General features: G+C 50.6%; 1 protein-coding gene across 2 annotated transcripts in view; it reads right to left on the bottom strand.

The window, feature by feature from the left end:
• HIVEP3 (HIVEP zinc finger 3) overlaps window positions 1-21,512 on the bottom strand; it is a 297,820-nt gene that overhangs the window by 111,071 nt on the left and 165,237 nt on the right. The gene's annotated exons all lie outside the window — the stretch shown is intronic.

The following is a 21,512-nucleotide window of genomic DNA, read 5'->3' as shown; positions in this document are numbered from 1 at the left end:
CCCATTCCTGCTCCTCCTTGGGTTTATTTTACCAACAAATATTTATTTAATGTATTATATTCTAATATAATGTTTATTTTGGGTTGCTCACGTTGAGCTCTGCCTTTAGAAATGGCTCAGAGCAGCAAGGGGAGTCACAGGCACGGGGAAGGGCTTTGAGGGTTTGGCACTTGTGCAGAGGAGAAGTTCTCTGCTGCTCTAAAGGAAGTGGAGAGAGGCTGTGAACTGAGATTGAACCAGCAGCTCTTGAGGATGCAATCAGACAGAGAGAAAAGGGGAAAGAAAAAATAAAAACCCCAAATGTCTTTGCAGAACATTGGCCATTAGCTCCATCTGTGAGCAGAAAATGGCACCGAGGCCGAGGCCAGCAGGAAATCAGATGCTCAAAGCTGTGTCCCAACCACTCATTAAGGAAAAAAATTCTTTGCTCCATCTTCCCCAGGGGTGAAAATGAGAAATTTCACTCTGCAGGTCCCAAAATGTGGGATGAGCACCAGGAAAAGTGGAAACTCACAGCCAGGAAGGGCCCAGCTGCCACCAGGGTCACAGGGACAGGGGACATCTGCACTGCTCTGTGCTGTCACACCGGGGACGAATTGGGACTTTTGGGGTTTTAAGGCTTTACAAGCTGGATAAACACAGGGAAGGTGTGGAACTGCTGCAAGGAGTCAGGGCTGGAGCCAGGCTGGGAGAGCTGGGGATGCTCCCCTGGAGAGGAGAAGGCTCCAGGGAGAGCTCAGAGCCCTTGCAGGGCCTGAAGGGGCTCCAGGAGAGCTGCAGAGGGACTGGGGACAAGGATGGAGGGACAGGAGGCAGGGAATGGCTGCCAGTGCCAGAGGGCAGGGCTGGATGGGATCTTGGCAATTGGGAATTGTTCCCTGGCAGGGTGGGCAGGGGCTGGGCTGGAATTGCCAGAGCAGCTGTGGCTGCCCCTGGAGCCCTGGCAGTGCCCAAGGCCAGGCTGCACATTGGGGCTGGCAGCACCTGGCACAGTGGCAGGTGGCCCTGCCCTGCAATCAGCTGCCATTGAAGATCCCTTCCCACCCAAACCACTCTGGCATTCACATTCCTCAATCAAGGATGGAAACCAGCACCAAAACCCATTGCAGCAAATGGAGAAAGGAAAGGAAAGAATGATTGCCTGGCTGGTTGCAGGTGCCCCCAGTGCCATTTGCCACAGGGGGTTTGTAGGCTGGCAAGGCCTGGTTAGAGAGGTTTGGGCTGTGCCAGGGTGCCCAGAGCAGCTGTGGCTGCCCCTGGAGCCCTGGCAGTGCCCAAGGCCAGGCTGGGCATTGGGGCTGGCAGCACCTGGCACAGTGGCAGGTGTCCCTGCCATGGATGGGGTGGCACTGGGTGGATTTCAGGTCTCTTCCATCCCAACCATCCCATGGCTCTGTGACAAAGCCTCTCCCAGCTGAGCTCTCCCAGCCTGGCAGCAGCAGCTCAGCCTCCATGGCTGAATCCCTCAGCATTCCCCTCTCCCTGGTGGAGCAGCTCCCATACTTTGGCCATTTCTCTCCCATCACTCCTTCACTCCTTTTCTCCTTTTCTCTTTTTCTCCTTTTCTCTTTTCCTCCTTCTCTCCTTTTCTCCTTTCCTCTTTTTCTCCTTTTCTTTTCTCCCTTTCTCCTTTTCTCCTTCTCTCTCTTTCTCTTTTTTTTTCTCCTTTTCTCCCTCTCCCCTTTTTTTCCTTTTCTCCTTTTCTCCCTTTCTCCTTTTCCACTTTTATCCTTTCCCCCTTTTCTCTTTTCCTCTCTTTCTCCATCCTCATCAGGAGCATCTTCCTGACCAATTCTAATTTTTACCTCCACTCCTGCCACTTCTCCCTCTGTTCAAAGCTCAGCTGAGTTATTTTTTGTTTGGTTTTTTTTTTTCCCTTATCAGAAAGATTCAAAAAGCCAAAAAACATCAAAATCTCCTGCATGCACCGAGGTTGTGCTGCACTTGTGCTGGGTGACACCAAAGAACCACAAGTGCAGAGCCCCAGGGAGGCCAGGGCTGATGCAAACGGAAAACAAAGCAGCCAGAGGAAGTTGTTCTGCCGGGCTTGGTTCTTGCAGGGGCTTTTTGGGGTGGCCTCTTTCCATAGAAAGTTTCCACTGCAGTTTTTGAAATGAAACCTGGGTGTATTTTTGCCCTCAGAGCTGTGAGGTTGAACAGGAGCGGGGTTGAGAGGCAGAGAAACAGCACAGAGCTGTGCCCAGGGGGTGGAGCAGGGTGAGAGCACAAGGAATGGCCCAAAAACATCCCTGGGGCACTGTCTGAAATGAAAACTTGGGGAAAAGTCAAGACATCATTCAGGAAAGCCATTGGAGAGGTTTTAGTGGGGACAGAACCATCAGGGTGCAAACAGAGCTGCACAGGCAGAATTGCTTGGTGGGATGGAGAAAAGTGGAATGAACACCACAAAAAGTGGAGGGAACACCAGGAAAAGTGGAGGGAACACCAGGAAAAGTGCAGGGAACACCAGGGAAAGTGGGATAAATACCAGGAAAAGTGGAATTAACAACAGAAAAGTGGATACCAGGAAATGTGGAGTGAGCACCAGGAAATGTGGAGTGAGCACTAGGAAATGTGGAGGGAGCACCAGGGAAAGTGAACACTGGAAAAAGTGGGATGAACACCAGGAAAAGTGGAATTAACACCAAGAAAAGTGGGATGAACACCAGGGAAAGTGGGATTAACACCAGGAAAAGTGAACACCAGGAAAGGTGGAGGGAACACCAGGAAAAGTGGAAAGAACACCACAAAAAGTGGGGTGAGCACCAGAAAAAGTAGAATTAACACCGGGAAAAGTGAAAGGAATAACAGGAAAAGTGGAAAGAACACCAGGAAAATTAGGATGAACACCAGGAAATGTGGAGGGAACACCAGGAAATGTGGAGTGAGCACCAGAAAAAGTGGAATTAATGCCAGGAAATGTGGAATGAATACCAGGGAAAGTCGAGAGAACACCAGGAAAATTGGAATTGATACCAGGAAAAGTGGAGGGAAAACCGGGGAAAGTGAACACCGGGAAAAGTGGGGTGAGCACCAGGAAAAGTGGAATTAACACCAGGAAATGTGAGATGAGCACCAGGAAAAGTGGAGGGAACACCAAGAAAAGTGGGATGAACACCAGGAAAAGTGGAGGAACACCAAGAAAAGTGGAATAAACACCAGAAACACGAGCAAAAGTGGAATTAAAACCAAGAAAAGTGGGATGAACACCAGGAAATGTGAGATGAGCACCAGGAAAAGTGAAATTTCCACCAGGAAAAGTGGAATGAATACCAGGAAAAGTGAACACCAGGAAAAGTGGAGGGAACACCAGGAAAAGTGCAATTAGCACCAAGAAAAGCGGAATGAGCACCAGGAAAAGTGGAATTAACACTAGGAAAAGTGGAAGGAACACCAGGAAATTGGAATTGAACACCAGGAAGAGTGGAGGGACCCCCAGGAAATCCCTCCACAGAGGCTGATCCCACCCCTGGGGGCTGCACACCCATCCCCACGCTGCCAGCCCCAAACCCTCCTGTCCAGAATGCAGAATTCCATGGAATTCCCTCAGTTTTGAGCTCTGGGGGGGGGGGCTCAGACATGGGGGAAAACAACAGCCTGAAAAATTCACCCTGTGCCAGAGCTTCCAACCCCTCAGCATGGGAATCTGGGGGATTTGGGGATGAATCCAGGGGATTTGAGGATGAATCAGGGCTTTGGGGGATGCTCCAGGGGTTTGGGAGATGTTCCAGGGAATTTGGGGATGTTCCAGGGGATTTGGGGATGTTCCAGGGATTTTGGGGATGCTCCAGGGGATTTAGGGATGCTCTAGGAGGCTTGGGGATGCTCCAGGGGATGTGGGAATGCTCCAGGGGATTTGGGCATGCTCATGAGGATTTAGGGATGCTCCAGGGGTTTTGGGGATGGTCCATGAATTCTGGGGATACCCCAGGGGTTTTGGGGATTCTCCGGAGGATTTAGGGGATGCTCCAGGGAATTTGAGAGTTCTCCAGGAGTTCTGGGGATGCCTCCAAGTGTTTGGGGATTCTTCAGGGGGTTTAGAGATGCTCCAGGGGTTTGGGGGATACCTCCAGGTGTTTTGGGAATGCTTCCAAGGGACTTGGGGATGCCTCCAGGGGATTTGGAGACGCTCCAGAGGATTTGGAGATGCTCCAGGGGTTTTGGGAGCATTACCAGGGGATTTAGGGATGCTCCAGAGGATTTGGGGATTCTCCAGGAGTTCTGAGGATGCCTTGTGGGGTTTGGGGGATGCTCCAGGGTTTTTGGGGGTATTTCCAGGGGTTCTGGGGGTACATCCAGGGGATTTAGGGATGTGTTGCCACCTTTCCCCCAGGCGGGCTGAGCACAGGAGCAGCTCCTGCTCCCCAGCACTTCACAGCAAAGCAGCAGCACCAAGCCAGGACATAAAATCCCTTTCCTACAGCAGATTCCCAGCTCTCCCTGGAGCCCTCCAAAGGGCTTAAATTAAAAAACTAAATTTAAAAAAAAAAGGGTTAAATAAAAAAGGGGTTAAATTTTAAAAAGGAGTTAAATTAATAAAAGGGGTTAAATTTAAAAAAAAAAGGAAGTTCAAAAAGGAGTTAAATTTGAAAAAGAGGGTTAAAAAGGGGGTTAAATAAAAAAATGGGCTAAATAAAAAAGGGAGTTAAGTAAAAAGGGGTTAAATGAAAAAGGAATTAAGTAAAAAAAAGAGGTTAATTTAAAAAAGGGGTTAAATAAAAATGGGTTAAATAAAAAAAGAGATTAAATAAAAAAGGAGTTAAATTTAAAAAAGGGTTAAATTTAAAAAGGACTTAAATAAAAAATGGCTTAAATTTAAAAAAAGATATTAAGTAAAAAAGGTGTTAAATTTTAAAAGGGGTTAAAGTAAAAAAGGAGTTAAATAAAAAAGGGGAATAATTTTAAAAAGGGGGGCTAAGTAAAAAAGGGGTTAAATTTAAAAAGGTGTTAAGTAAAAAAGGGGCTAAATTTAACAAGGGGCTTAAATTAAGGAATGGGCTTAAATAATTTAAAATGGGCTAAATAAAAAGGGGGTTAAATGAAATAAAGGGTTAATTTTTTTAAAAAAAAGCGGTTAAATTTAAAAAAGAGGGGTCAAATAACGCGGCCAGCCCGGGGTTCTGCTGGAAAAATGACTCACAGGAAGGATGGCAACAAAGCAGAGCCATGAAATATTCAGGAGGCTCCGGCAGCCAGGGCTGCAGAGCAAACCCGGCTGAGCCTCGGGGTCCCGGGGCCGGAGCAGCCAATTACTGTCCCGCATTTAATGAACATTTAATTAACATTTCATTGCCAGCAGCTCCTCCTGGGCCGGGCTGGGCAGGAGCATCCAGAGAGGGGTTGGGGTGGGAGGGAGGAGGGGAAATGTGGGGTGAGGGCTGGGGTGGGATGGGGCAGTGAGGGGGCTCTGGGGTTCTGCTCAGACTCCTAGTGTATCACAGAATATCAGAATTCATAATCATCAATCATAAAATTCTAGAATGGTTTGGGATGAAGGGAGCCTAAAGTTCTCCCATTCCACCCCAGGGCCACCTGCCACTGTGCCAGGTGCTCCAGCCTGGCCTTGGGCACTGCCAGGGCTCCAGGGGCAGCCACAGCTGCTCTGGCCACCCTGGCACAGCCCAAACCTCTCTAACCAGGCCTTGCCAGCCTACAAACCCCCTGTGGCAAATGCCACTGGGGGCACCTGCAACCAGCCAGGCAATCATTCTTTCCTTTCCTTTCTCCATTTGCTGCAATGGGTTTTGGTGCTGGTTTCCATCCTTGATTGAGGAATGGGAATGCCAGAGTGGTTTGGGTGGGAAGGGATCTTCAATGGCAGCTGATTGCAGGGCAGGGCCACCTGCCACTGTGCCAGGTGCTGCCAGCCCCAATGTGCAGCCTGGCCTTGGGCACTGCCAGGGCTCCAGGGGCAGCCACAGCTGCTCTGGCAATTCCAGCCCACCCTGCCCACCCTGCCAGGGAACAATTCCCAATTGCCAAGATCCCATCCAGCCCTGCCCTCTGCCACTGGCAGCCATTCCCTGGCTCCTGTCCCTCCATCCTTGTCCCCAGTCCCTCTGCAGCTCTCCTGGAGCCCCTTCAGGCCCTGCAAGGGCTCTGAGCTCTCCCTGGAGCCTTCTCCTCTCCAGGGCAGCACCCCCAGCTCTCCCAGCCTGTGTCTTGCAGAGCAGAGCACCCAAGAACTGGACTCAAGAGTTCCCCTGGCCACTTTCATTCCAAAAAGCCCCAAATTCACCATTTCTTTTCCCCTGGCAGAGACCCTTTAGGTGCAATCCCAACCCTGCAGAAGGATCTGGAGAATGGAGTGGAGAATCTTTGTGAGATGATTTTGTGAGGTTTTGCCCTACAATGCTGAATGACCCTTCCTGCTCCCAGTTTGGCACTGGGAAGCCCCAGGGTGCTGCAGGGACAGGCTCTGGTGCCTGCAAGGCTGGAGCAGAGGCCCCAGAGCTGCTCTGGGCACTCCTGCCTGCCCAGACCCTGCAGAGCTCCAGCTGGAGGCTGGACAGGAGCACAGAATCATCTTTTCCCCTCTCCTGCGCCTTTTTTTTTTTTTTTCTATAAAACCAAGTGTAAAAACAACCATGAATGTGAGATATTTGACAGCTCTGGGGCTTGCACACGAATTCCACCCATCCCAGAGGTTCTGGAAGTGTTCAGAGCTCCCCTAAGTGCCCCTGGCTGCAAGGGAAGAAGAAAATCCCACAAATATCTGCGAGGTGTCTCCTTCTGGGTCACAGCAATCCTGAACCCCTGAGCCAAACCACACAGGCAGAGAAGGAAACAGCCACATCAACGAAAACTAATGCTGGATCACACCAGATTATCCTAAATGTCAGTGCCCTGCTGCCAGGCCACCCTTAATCCTTAAAAAAAAAAAAAGGAAAAAAAGCTGAAAAACAAGAACAAACATCCTCAGGTTCTGCTTTTAGGGAAGGCCCTGGAGCAGAAGGCCCAAGGAAAGCAGAATTTTCCTGCTGGGCTACTGTGACCGTGTTCACAGGAGTCTTGAGGGAAGAGATGAGGATCTAACTCCGTGTTTCAGAAGGCTGATTTATTATTTTATGATACATATTACATTAAAACTATACTAAAAGAATAGAAGAAAGGATTTCATCAGAAGGCTGGCTAAGAATAGAAAAGGAAAGAATGATAACACACGCTTGTGTCTCAGACAGAGTCTGAGCCAGCTGACTGTGATTGGTTATTAATTAGAAACAACCACATGAGACCAATCACAGATGCACCTGTTGCATTCCACAGCAGCAGATAACCATTGTTTACATTTTGTTCCTGATGCCTCTCAGCTTCTCAGGAGGAAAAATCCTAAGGAATGGATTTTCCATAAAAGATGTCTGTGACAGGCTACAAATGAGCTGAGATGCTGAGGAGAAGAATCCAACACATCCCTGGCCACAGCTGGAGGAAAATGAGAGCCAGGGGGGATTCACAGCATCCTCAAAGCTCTGGAGAGAGCAGCAAAGTGGGCTGAAAGCTGAGGAAAGCAGGAGGAGCCAGGACAGAGGAGGTGTCTGGCACCTCAGGGGTTAAGGCAGGCACCAAACCCTCTCTGGGGTGTCCCAGGAGGCTTCACCCCCGAGCAGCTCCTGGAGCAGGCAGAGACAGGAGGGAGGGATGCAGAATGAAAAGCTGGATAAATAATTCAGTGCTGAGCTCATCACATGGGGGGAATGTGGCCGTGGCTCTCCGGGCCAGCGGGGCGGGCTCTGCTCCTGGGGACGAGGGGGAATACTGCTCTGGGTGTCACAGCCCTCAAGGGACATCAGTGTCCTGGGTGCCACATCCCTTAATGGCCACCAATGACCTGGGTGCCACAACCCTTAATAGTCAGAAACCACCTGGGTGCCACAGCCCTGAATAGCCATCAATGCCCTGGGCGCCACCTCCCTCGGTGGGCACAATGCCCTGGGTGCCACATCCCTCCATAGCTATCAATGCTCTGGGTGCCACATCCCTCAAAGGCCACAAACCACCTGGGTGCCACATCCCGCAAGGGGCATCAACCTCCTGGGTACCACATCCCAGTGGCCATCAATGCCCTGGGTACCACATCCCTCAAGAGCCATCAGTCACCTGGGTGCCACATCCCTCAGTGACCATCAGTGCCCTGGGTGCCACAGCCCTTTAATGGCCATCAGTGGTCCGGGTGTCACGTGGCCATCAATGACCTGGGTGCCACCTCCCTCAGTGGGCACAATGCCCTGGGTGCCACAGCCCTCAATGGTCATTGATGACCTGGGTACAATGCCCTGAGTGCCACATCCCTCCCTCAAGGGACATCAATGCCCTGGGTGCCACATCCCTCACTGGTCACAATGCCCTGGGTGCCATCTCCCTCAGTGCCCATCAATGCCCTGGGTGTCACAGCCCTCAAGGACCATTAATGTCCTGGGTGCCACATCCCTCCATGGCCACCAACCGCCCCCGGAGAGCTGGCACAGCCTGAGCAGTGTTAAACAAACTGAGAGCTCCCAGAGAGCCCCAAATAAAGTGAGAGGTGACTCAGAGTCACTTATGAAGGTAATTATTAAAGGTAATTATTAAAATTAAATTATGAAGGTAATTATTGAAATGCAAACCATCAAATCTGTACAGCACAGACAAAGCCGCCTTTCCTGCTTCGCATTCAGCCTCTTGGTGACAAAGAGCTCTCTGAAGTGCCACAAATAAACCACCCCAGGAAAGGCTCCAAACCCTCCTGGGGTGACCCTTTCCCCCTGTGCCTGCCAGGGTGAGCCCCAGAGCTGGGACCACGGGGTTTGTGGGATTTCTAGCCAGGGATGTGGGGGCTGATTCTCAATCAGTGCTGAACAAAAATGAACGTGAATTAAAGCTTATCCCATATTGCAGAGCTCTGGAGCAACCTCCCAACTCATCTGAGATCTGGGAATTGATGGGATCCAGTGATCCACAACCCCTCTGTGAGCAGGAGAACCAATGCGATCCAGTCATCCACAGTTCATCTGGGAGCAGGAGAACCAATGGGATCTGGTGATCCACAGCTTATCTGGGAGCTGGGAACTGATGGGATCCAGTGATCCACAGGTCCCTGTGAGCGGGATGGGATCCAGTGATCCACAACATCCAGTAATCCACAACCCCTCAGTGTGCAGGAGAACCAATTAGATCCAGTGATTCACAACTCATCTGGGAGCAGGATGGGATCCAGTGATCCACAGCTCCACTGGGAAACCCATGGGATCCAGTGATCCACAACTCATCTGGGAGCTGGGAAATGATGGGATCCAGTGATCCACAACCAGTGAGCAGGATGGGATCTAGTGATCTACAACCCCTCTGGGAGAAGGAGAACCAATGGGATCCAGTTATCCACAGCTCATCTGAGAGCTGGGAAACCCATGGGATCCAGTGATCCACAACCCCTCTGTGAGCAGGAGAACCAATGGGATCCAGTCATCCACAGATCATCTGTGAACAGAACCGATGGGATCTGGTGATCCACAGCTCTAAACCCCTCAGTGAGCAGGGAACCCATAGGATCCAGTGATCCACAGCTCCCAACCACTCTGGGAGCAGGAGAACCGATGGGATCCAGTGATCTACAACCCATGTACGAGCAGAACCAATGGGATCCAGTGATCCACAGCTCATCCGAGAGCAGTACAACCAACAGAATCCAGTGATCCACAACTCATGTATGAGCAGAACCGATGTGATCCAGTGACCCAGAGCTCCCCATGAGCAGGACGGGATCCAGTGATCCACAGCTCATCCGGGAGCAGGACAACCAACGGGATTCAGTGATCCACAACTCATGTATGAGCAGAACCAATGGGATCCAGTGATCCACAGCTCCCAGCAGCAGCAGTGGCCCCGTCCAGCCTCGGGGCTGGGGCAGATCAGCAGGAACGACCCCCCCAGTGTAGGAACCACAACCAGAGCAGAATTTTTGGGTTTATTTTCCATTCCTGGTGCAATGGAGCGGCCCAGGCTGCAGCTTGATGAGGGTTAATGATGAGTACAAACCCATGTGCTCAGGTGGGACCTCTCTGCTGTGTGCTGTGCCTACAAGGTGGGTTTGGTGCTTTCTGAAGATCCTTCCCCAATTTCTGAGCAGTTTTTGAGCCCATTATGCAGATATTCCACAGTTTCAGTGAGGAATCCCTGACACAGATAGGTGCATCTCATTTCCAGCCCCAAGGAACAGGATTGGGCAATTCCTGCTGGTTTAATTCACAAATTTCTCTCTCTGCACCTGTTTAACAAAACATTGAACTTCAGGCCACCTCGCAGCTGGTGCTCAGTGCCCAGCTCTGGTCGATGCCAACAGGAGCTCAGAGCCTTTTCTGCCAGCTGGGGCCACACTCCAGCCCCGCAGGCAGCAGAATGGGGCCACAGCCCTGAATTCAATCCAGGATCCCAAAGCAGCTCCAGCCCAGGGAGACTGCAAAGCAGCCAGCACCTCACCTGGCACTGCCCCTGCACTTCCTTACAGCACTCAAACCTGCAAAATGCATCCTAAACCTGCAAAATGCTTCCCAGAACCTGCAAAATGCATCCTAAAAACTTGCAAAATGCCTCTTAAAAGCTGTGAAATGCACCCTAAACTAGCAAAGTTAATCCAAAGTCTGCAAAATGCATCCTAAACCTGCAAAATGCATCCCAAAACCTACAAAATTCATCCCAAATCAGGAAAATGCATCGTAAACCGGCAAAATGCATCCCAAAACCTGCAAAATTCATCCTAAAACATGCAAAATTAATCCTAAACCTGCAAGATTCATCCAAAATCAGCAAAATGCATCCTAAACCTCACCCTGCAGGGTTTTCCTCCAGCACAGACACAGCCCTGCCCTGGAGTGAGGAGAAACTCTCCAGTTTGGCAATGCTGCTCTCACCCCTGCTGCTGCTCCTGCCCCTGAACCAGCCCAGCTCCATCCACAGCAGCTTTGCACAGGCACTGAGCCCATGGGGTTAAGAACCAGGGCACCCCAAATGCAGCCTAAACCATGGGAAGCCACCTCAGGCCACTCCACCAGAGCCACCGTGGCCATGGCTCAGCTGTGGGACCATCAAGGGACTCTCATTCCTGGATCCAACCCCCCAACCAGCCAGGAAATCATTCTTTCCTTTCCTTTCTCCACTTGCTGCAATGGGTTTTGGTGCTGGTTTCCATCCTTGATTGAGGAATGGGAATGCCAGAGTGGTTTGGGTGGGAAGGGATCTTCAATGGCAGCTGATTGCAGGGCAGGGCCACCTGCCACTGTGCCAGGTGCTGCCAGCCCCAATGCCCAGCCTGGCCTTGGGCACTGCCAGGGCTCCAGGGGCAGCCACAGCTGCTCTGGCAATTCCAGCCCAGCCCCTGCCCACCCTGCCAGGGAACAATTCCCAATTGCCAAGATCCCATCCAGCCCTGCCCTCTGCCACTGGCAGCCATTCCCTGCCTCCTGTCCCTCCATCCTTGTCCCCAGTCCCTCTGCAGCTCTCCTGGAGCCCCTTCAGGCCCTGCAAGGGCTCTGAGCTCTCCCTGGAGCCTTCTCCTCTCCAGGGCAGCACCCCCAGCTCTCCCAGCCTGTCCCTTGAGGAGCAGAACACCCAAGAACGGGACTCAAGAGTTCCCCTGGCCACTTTCACTCCAAAAAGCTCCAAATTCACCATTTCATTTCCCCTGGAGAAGGCTCCCCATTCGTGGATCCAATCCCCCTACCACAAATCCCATCCATCCTCAATTTCTCCCATTACTCCAACAACCCCCTCTGCCCCTTCCAACTTTTATTCCCCCCATTTCAAAACAAAAGTTGATTTATTTTATTTATTTTTTTCCCCAGAAGCAGAGTCTCAACACCACCCCCCCTTTCCCAGCCGTTTCCCTTCTCTGCCGTTTCCCTTCAGCTGTTCCTCGCCTCCATGGGAAACAGAGCCAGCAAAACCCTCCTGGAAACTCTGTTCCCAATTAAATCCAGCCCTTATGAAACCACTATCGCAGGCACTTGCTGCAGATATTTCTCCTAGAAGAGCTTGCAGCGTTTCCTTGATGAACCCCCAAGCATAACAGTTTCCACAGCGATTACAGAGCAGGCAGCCGAGCCAGAAATAACACAGAGAAATGGAAAACATCCCCTGCTCTGCCTCTCTCGCACAGCCGGGGGGAGGAGAGGCTGTCCCAGAGCTGGGGACAGGGACAAACCCAGCCCTGAGCAGCATTTGGTGACACTGAGCCAAAGCAGCACTGCTGGAGTAAAATCTGCTGTGGTGGATGGAGGAGTGAGCTGCGGTCATGGAAAATATAAAATAGGGTATTTTATATACATTAGTATAATAAATAATAAATAATAAATAAGATATTATATATAGTATATAATATATAATATATAAGATATATAAGATATAGAATATAATATATAGTATAAATTATATTATAATCACATAGTATATATATTATATTAGGTATTGTATAATATATACATACAATATATATAATATAAATTTAAATTTAAATACAAATATAAATATAATATAATATAATATAATATAATATAATATAATGCAATGTAATGTAATATAATATAATATAATATAATATAATATAATACCTCCTAAATCACTAAAATGCATCCCAAACCAGCCTAATACATCCTAAACTTGCAAAATGCATCCCAAGACCTGAAAAATGCATTCTAAACCAACAAATGCATCCTAAAACCTGCAAAACGCATCCCAAAACCTGCACCATGATAATAAATAATAAAAAATAAATTAATTTAAATAATATTGAATAAATAATAATATCTAATAAATAAATAATAGTAAATAAATGAATACATAATAAATAATCATACTTAATAAATAATAATGCATCATACATAAATAATAATGAAACCTGCAGGGTTTTGCTCCAGCACAGCCCCAGCCCTGCCTTGGGGTGAGGAGAACCTCTCCAGTTTGGCAGCACTGCTCTCACCCCTGCTGCTGCAACTGCCCCTGAACCAACCCAGCCCCATCCACAGCAGCTTTGCACAGGCACTGAGCCTTTGGAATTGAAAAATTTCCAAAATTTTGGAATTGGGCAGCATTGCATTGGGAATGGCACTGAGCAGGGCAGGGAGCTGCAGGGGGCTGAGGGCTGAGGAGCCAGCCTGGGTTCAGCTAAAATTTCAATGATCTTTGGGTCTCTTCTAGATTTCTCAGCTTTTTTTAAGGTGGGTGCTGGGCCCTCTGAGATGCTCCAGCCCCGAGTAGTGAACAGAGCTGGGAATCTTTGATTAATGAGGCTGAGCCAGGCTGGGAGAGCAGGCGGTGCTGCCCTGGAGAGGAGAAGGCTCCAGGCAGAGCTCAGAGCCCTTGCAGGGCCTGAAGGGGCTCCAGGAGAGCTGCAGAGGGACTGGGGACAAGGATGGAGGGACAGGAGGCAGGGAATGGCTGCCAGTGCCAGAGGGCAGGGCTGGATGGGATCTTGGCAATTGGGAATTGTTCCCTGGCAGGGTGGGCAGGGGCTGGGCTGGAATTGCCAGAGCAGCTGTGGCTGCCCCTGGAGCCCTGGCAGCGCCCAAGGCCAGGTTTGGGACAGTGGAAGTGTCCCTGGAGCAGTGGGAGCTGTCCCTGCCCATTGGGACCTTGAAATTCCCTTCCCAGCTAAACCAGTTTGGGATTCTGTGACAGGTCCCAGTTATTTGCTGTCACTCCCTATGCCTGAAGCCCTTCCACCACCATTTACTGGGAATACCATTTAAAATAGCAGCCATTTCTTTTTATTTAGTGTTTTTCACCCTGCTGGAAAAAAAAAAAAAACCAAAAAAAACAAAAAAAAACCCAAAAAAACTATGTGGTCTTTTGCAAACTGCTGTGGGGGGAGTGTGGCAACACCCCTGGGAGGGAGGGAGAATATTTTTAACCCCATTTTACAGAAGTGGGAACTGAGGCATGCACTTTTCCACAGGAGGAGATTGGCCCCAAAGCCTTTTGAATCCTTGCAGGACGGTTTCCAGCAGAGATCCTCAGTGCCAGAAGAAGCACACAGTTATTCCAGGCTACAGTGGTCACTCAGTTGTGCCCCAGCCAATTTTCTCACGTAAACAGAGCGGTGGAAGAGTGGTTTCTCTTCAGGTTTTGTTAATTTTAGCCTGAGAAAAGTCATGAAGGAAATACCTCAGCGCCACGGGAGAGATGGTGGGAGGTAATTAAACACCCAGCTCCTCTTTCCCTCCAGCCTCACGTTTGCTGGAGGCATCTCCAGCTCTATTTTTGCCCCTGGTTCCAGGCTGACCTTGCCCTGCAGCGTGTTGTTCCACAGACAAACACTCCCCACCTCCAGGGCGAGGGCATCTTCCTCTCAAACAAAACCCAAACTTCATCTGCCTCTCCAAATTCAGCAGATTTTCTCAAAAACAACCCCAAAATCCCTGTCCTGCCCCTCTATGCCTCTTCTCCCAGCTCACAACAGTTATGAGGCCAAGAGGCCTCAAATCTGAGTAATTTGTGCACAAAGAATTAAAGAATCTCTGAACTCAGTGTGGCTGAAGGGTCCTAGGGGTGCTGATCAGATTTACAGCCCTGGGACAAAAGGGACAAATCCAATTTCCAGCCCAGCTCCTGATTTACAGGTGATGGGACCATGGGACCATTCCAGGGCTTTCCAAAAGCATCCATGGGAAACCAACCACATGGACTTTAGTAATATTTCTTATTTTAAATTTCTACTCAACTCATTTCAGCCCCATTTTTTTTCCAATTGCTTTAATTCATAACACTATCACTTTTATTTATAAATTTATACAGTAAATATACAAATATTTATATATAACATATATAAATTTACTCAGTAAATATATAAATATATAATATATATAAATTTACTCAGTAAATATTTGTATATGTATAAATATAGTATAATGTAATATAATATAATATAATATATTCAGTAACTATTTGTATATATAATATACGAATATATATTATATATAAATTCATTCAGTAAATATACAAATATTTATAATATATATATAAATATATTCAGTAAATATACAAATACTTCTATATAAAATATAAAATTTTTTTTCTGTTTGTCCCCAGAAAGGGAACAAACCCCAAAAACCTTGAATAAAGGGAACACAGGAAGCCTGTGGGCAGCATTTGAAGAGTCAGCAATGCCTCATGGAAAGCTCTGAGGCACATCTCTGGGAGTGCCAAAGCCTCAGCTCTGTCCTGGGGTCACTCTGTGCATCCCTTGGGATCCAGCAGGGAATGGATCCCAAAAAATGCATCCCAATCCTATCCCACCCTTCCTATCCCACCCTTTTCCCTGGGAATCTCCCATTGCTTGAGGCAGGGGGAACCAGACACAAATCCAGGCCTCAGGGGGTTCTTCCTGAACACCTTGAAAGCTCCTAAAACCCCCCAGAGTTTCCCAATTTCCACTGCAAATCCCTCACAGTCGAAGTGAAAACCACTCCATCACCTGCAGCAGGTGGATCCCATTCCAAATCCAGCAAAATGCATCCTAAACCAGCAAAATCCACCCTAAACCAGCAAAATGCATCCTAAACCAGCAAAATTCACTCTAAACCAGCAAAATGCATCCCCAAACCTGCAAAATGCACCTTAAACAAACAAAATCCACCCTAAACCAGCAAAATCCACCCTAAACCAGCAAAATGGACCCTAAACCAGCAAAATACATCCTAAACGAGCAAAATCCAACCTAAACAGCAAAATGCATCCCAAAAACAGCAAAATGCATCCTAAAGCATCAAAAGCAGAGAATTGCTTTTATTTGCAGAAGTTAATTTACAACAAGGAAACTCGTAGCTGGTTTACCAGGCTCATTCCCAAAAGCTGTCATTAATTTTATGGATGTGCTTCAGCAAAATGCAGCTTTTGCTGCCAGGCGAATAAATCCCACAGCTGAGGGTGAACGAGGCTGGTCCTGCAAGGCCTGGGGCAGGAATCTCTTCCTAATTCCCATGAAAATGACAATACACAGTCACAGAGCTGCTGCTCGTATGGCTCTGGGCCTTTTGGCTGAGGGAATCATTCAGGAGAAAAGGTTCAGATCATTCAGAACTTTCCAGGTTGCAAAGTAAGATGTATTTATTGTTTTCTATTACCATCTGTATGGCAGTTTGCCTTATCTCTTCCTAATCACTCCTCCCTTGGGAGGGGACACCTGCTGATAACAGCTACTGAATGTCCCTGCATGGCTGATAAGAACTACAGCATCCCATTGGGAGATGGGAGCCCAGAGGGAGGAGCCAAGCATTCCTACCCGGATAGAATCTGGAGATTCTGGAACACCAGCACGGCTTCTGCACTGGATTGCCCAGAGGAACAGCAGCTGCCTCTGCCCCTGGATCTTCAGAGGCAGAGACTGCACCTTTCTCCAGGATCCCTGCTCCAGCAGAAGCAGCCCTGACACTGCAGGAGGGCTGAGCCACAATTCCAATGGCACTGCTGCCAACAGCCTGACCCACAGGGTGTCAGGTTGGGTTCTGACTCTGGCAGTGTTGTTCTAGTGCACTGCACTGTTTATTTTATCCTTTTATTTTCTTCCCAATTAAAGAACTGTTATTTCCTGCTCCCATATTTTTTTGCCGGAGAGCCCCTTAATTTAAAATTTTTAACAATTGGGAGAGAGGGGTTTGCATTTTCTCCATTTCAGGGAGGCTCCTGCCCTCCCCAGCACACACCTGGCTTTCCAAACCAAGACAAGAACCCTTGCCTGGTCAAGGCAAAGTTGGGGTTCAGCCCTGGAGAAGTTAGGGTTCATTCCCTGGATTCAGGGAATCACTGAAATCCCTCCAGCCCAAGCTTGCTGGGAAAAGGGCCAGGCTCACTTTTATGGGATTACTCTGGGTTTTCCCCTCTGAACTGCAGCACCAAGAGAAGGCTCATCAAAGCCCTGAATGTGGGGGTGCATCTGATTTGGGAGAGCCCCAAATGCCAGGTCTGAATTCAGCTGGATCCTGCTGTTTTCTAACAGAACTCTGCCTGAAATGTGCGGGATTCCTGGAGAATCAGCGCAAAGGAACTGAAACCCCAAAGGCTGATAACACTTCAACAATCAGGTGACCCTCCAAAGTCCAGGAATGATGGATGGGCTGAAAGACAATTCATGATCTGGAGACTGAGGAGCTGCTGAAGCTGAAAACCTCATTAGCACAAGGAAAGGTTTAATGAGGTTTTCCCCAATTCTGAAGTTTCTCTGCTCTGATTTTGGGCCCAAAACACTCCTGGGATGGTTCCTGCCTTCAAGGCAGAGAGCAGCAAGCAGCCCTTGCTTACAGCAAATCCATTTTGGGAAGGTAGGAAAACCTGATCTCATGTTTTCCCCTCACTTATCCCGGCTCAAAAGTTGCCAAGCACTTCCCAGAAGGAAAGAAAGCGTCCCCAAACTGCAATTTTTCTGTCCAACTGGAAACAAACAACAACAATTAAAAAAAGAAAAATGGTTACAAAAATACCACCGAGGTCTCGAATGGGTTGGTTCCTGTTCCTCTGCGGGAAGAGGCTGCTCAGGTTTCCTCTGTAAACACCCAGGGATGGCTGTGCCCGTCCCTCCGGGCTCTGCGGGGCTCATTCCTCACCTGCTGCACCTGCAGGCCCTGCTCAGCTCCTCTGAAAGCTCCAAAAAGTGGGAAATGCACAAAAATCAGCACTGCAGGGGCTTCTGACAGCCTGGGCTTGGCTCGGGGTTTTGCAGAGAAAATGAGGCAGCGTGGAGCCCAAAGGTGATTTATGGCCGCATCCACTCTCCCCAAATGTTTGCTGAGCGCCTGAACCCCCTCGGCACGGACACACAAAGCGCCCTTTGATGCTCCTTAGGAGTTTCACCTTCTGCAGGCTCGTAATTAGAGCCGGGCAGGATGAAAATCTCCTTTATTTGGGATTCCTGCCCCGATTGCAGGGAGCGGGATCGCAGCGGAGTGCCCTGGGAAAGCCCAAAATTTCTGGAATTCCAGCCAGGGCACAGCGGGAGCACAAAGAACCTCCGTCCTCTTGCAAGGTGGTCTCAGCTCAGCGCGGAACGGCCCCGCATTAACGAGCCAGAAGTGGGAAGGGAGAGCTCAGCAAAATGGAACAGGCAGGCTGGAAAACAGAATAAACATTTCCCTGCATCCCAAGCAGCCCCGCAGATCCCAGCAGAGCCATAAAACCCCCTAACAAGCAGCCTTTCTAAAGGCACGGACAATGAACGGTGCTGAATGTATATTTGAAATAAATCGCTCTCTTTCCCAGAGGGTAATTTTCCTTTTTCCCTCCATTTGACCCTCCCCTTGCCAAGAAACCCAAAGCTTTGAGGCGCTCTAGAGGCACTTTCAGCGCTCAACACGTGCGGCCAGAAGTTGTGACAGCAGAGCTGGAGGCAGCAGGAGCGGGGGGGCCGCAGGAAGGAGGAGGAAAATCAACTTTGCTGAGGCAGGAGCAGCTGGACACGGCCCTGGGGCTGTGCCAGTGACGCGCAGGGATTCCCCGGAGCCCCTCATCACCCAATGCCAGGCTGGCCGCGGTGATTTCCCTGCAGGACAGCGTGCCCTGCTCCCCACGGCTGCCCGGGAAAGCTCCCAGGGCAGCGCTGCCCCGGCCCCGCACCCGGGGGAGGTTTCTCAACAGCGCTTCTGTTGTTGGCTTCAGCAGAAATGTTATTTTCGGGAGCGCCGCTGCCGGGACTCACCCGCGGCTCTCCCCGGAGTGGTTCCCCACATCCGATCACGCTGCCCCGAACACTGAGCCATTCTCCTGAGCCGTGTTTGCCAAGAGAGAACTCCAAACATTTGGGATTTCGTTCCTCCTCCCAGCCTGGGCAGCAGAACACGAGCGGTGCTGGGTCTGCTCTGCCCGCCTGTCTCGAAACTGGGGCAGCCTCTGGGCAGCTCAGGGGGCACAGAAACCTTCTGCCCCCTCTCCTGAAAATGGGCAGCCCTTGGGCAGCTCAGAGGCCACAAAAATCTTCTGTTCTGCCCCCCTCTCCCACAGCTGGGCAGCCCCTGGGCAGGGGGCACAAAAACCTTCTGTTCTGCTCCCCTTTCCCTCACCTTGGCAGCCTCTGGGCATTTCAGGGGGCACAGAAACCTTCTGCCCCCCTCTCCCAAAACTGGGCAGCCCCTGGGCAGCGCAGAGGGCATATTTTCCCACAACAATCCACAGAAAAAGTCCCCGAAGCACCGGGATTGGGAGGAAAACAAGAAACCAGCTTCCTGGAGGGTCCCTGACGCCAAATAACCCGGGAGAGGCGGGAGTCGGGACAGAGGGACCGGCAGGACGGCCAGACAGCCAAACCTTCTGCCCCCTCTCCCATACCTGGGCATTTCAGGGGGCACAGAAACCTTCTGCCCCCCTCTCCCTCACCTGGGGCAGTCACTGGGCAAGGCAGGGGGCACAGAAGCCTTCTGAGGGTGCCTCGTTCCTGAGCTCAAAGCGCCAGGAAGGAGCTGCACAACGCTGCTGGGATGGAGGAGGACCCGCACAGGGAAGGGAGAAGTGCCCGTGGTGGATGAGGATGAAAATGGTCACTCCCGGGGAGTGAATCCCCTTCCTTGGGCTGCAGGAACTCCCCCAGGCTCCTCAGAGGACTTCTATGGGGTTGCACAGCACTTGTGCCCCAGAGGACACAACCCCAGCACTGCTGCAGCAGTTTTCTGCCAGCACACTCATTAATTAATCACTCAGTAACTCCTGCAAGTTTTTTTTTTTTTTTTTTTTTTTTTTGATGCACAGTTCACACAGGCCCTCTACAGATTTGGGGTTTTCCTTCCTTAGCAAGGACTGCAGAGAAACCTCCTCCAGCCCCAGGGCAAAGCCTGGGGGCAGAATTCCCGGGAATCAGCTCAGAACAGCCCAGCTCAATCCCCCTGTCCCGCCCCAGGCTCTCTGCACCCTCCCCTGAAGGATTGAAAGAAATTTCCTATTTCCAGCAGCCTGCAGCTAAGGAGGGCACGGCAGATGGGGGTGAGGGGGACAATGTGACATTTTGGAGCCTTTTGACACCCCAGAGCCGAGTGAGAATCGCAGCATCCCACCGACCCCACCTGCTCCGGCTGAGGAAACGCGCTCTGCTGCCACCGGGAACATTTTCCCGCAAGAATCCACCGGAAAAGTCCCCGAAGCACCGGGACTGGGAGGAAAACACGAATCCCCACAAGCAGAAGCACCTTCCTGGAGGGTCCCTGACGCCAAATAACCCGGGAGAGGTGGGAGATGGGACAGAGGGACCAGCAGGACGGCCAGACAGCCAAATCTTCTGCTCCCCTCTCCCAAAACTGGGCATTTTAGGGGGCACAGACACCTTCTGCCCCCCTCTCACTCACCTGGGCCAGCCCCTGGGCATTTCAGGGGCACAGAAACCTTCTGCCACCCTCTCCAAAAACTGGGCAGGTTCTGGGCAGGGGGCACAGAAACCTTCTGCCCCACTCTCCCACACCTGGGGCAGCCCCTGGGCAGGACAGAGGGCACATTTTCCCACAAGAATCCACCGGAAAAGTCCCCGAAGCACCGGGATCGGGAGGAAAACACGAATCTCCACAAGCACAACCACTTTCCTGCAGGGTCGCTGACGCCAAATAACCCGGGAGAGCTGGGAATCGGGACAGAGGGACCGGCCAGACAGACAGCCAAGGTGAAACCTGGCTCCGTGCCCTGACAGGAACAATCCTTCAGCGCCGGGGAAACTCAAAGCCTGGGAGCTGCAGGTGATCCCCGGGCAGCGGAGCAGGGCTTGGATTGTATTGCTCACACCATAAATCACCGTGTCAGCTGCCCCGGCCGCTTCCCCGAGCCAGCCCGGAGCTGCCTGGAGGTGCCAGACCCTCCGAGCTCAGGAACGAGCCGGGGGAGAAGCAAAACCACGCACGCACACCGCCTTTTTCCGGAATAACAATGCCCGCATTTGCATAGAGCAGCTCAGCCCGGCAGGCACCGATCGCACCTCTGGGCGCATCAAAGGCGTTATTAATTTCCATCGAGGAGAATTAAGGAGCTTAACTCGTTAGCACTCATTTACTCAGCCTTAATGCGTTTTTAAAGCTGCCTCGTTTTTCTGCTGGTGAGCAGGTGCTCATCAAGGAACGCTTAAAAAGGGATAAAAACTCCCCGCGGGTCAAGCTTGGGGACAGCAGGTCCGGTCCCTGGCTTGGGGACATCCAAGCTGCTGCTTGGCAGAGCTCCGCAGGGGTTTCGCTGGCACGGCTCCTGTCGCATCACGTGTGGCCCCAGAACAACCCCTCGGCTCCCCGCTCGCTTTCCTGTGCGAGTGATAAGGAGGAAATCCGTCCCAGACAGGCAGACAGCTCAGCCCAGCGTTCAACCCAGCGCTCAGGCTCCTCATTAGGAGGAAAATTAAGAGCCCGAGCTTGTGGCGCTGCCAGCGCAGCCCCCGGAGGTGCTCAAGGAGCCACAACCCCCTCGGGGTGTCCAACAACGCTGTTCCCGGGAGGGAATAAAAATTAAAAATAAATAAAAAATTAAAACCAGCGACACCCAGCTCCGGGCTCCCCATTGCGGTGAGCTCAGCGGCGGTGCCCTTGTGCCAGCCCCAG

This window comes from Melozone crissalis, unplaced genomic scaffold (genome assembly GCF_028551555.1).
Source record: "Melozone crissalis strain CALT ecotype California unplaced genomic scaffold, PUWL_Pcris_2 ptg000111l_1, whole genome shotgun sequence".
Classification (NCBI taxonomy): Eukaryota; Metazoa; Chordata; class Aves; order Passeriformes; family Passerellidae; genus Melozone; species Melozone crissalis.
Note: the sequence above shows the minus strand (reverse complement) of the source record. Positions and strands in the feature narration are given on the sequence as shown.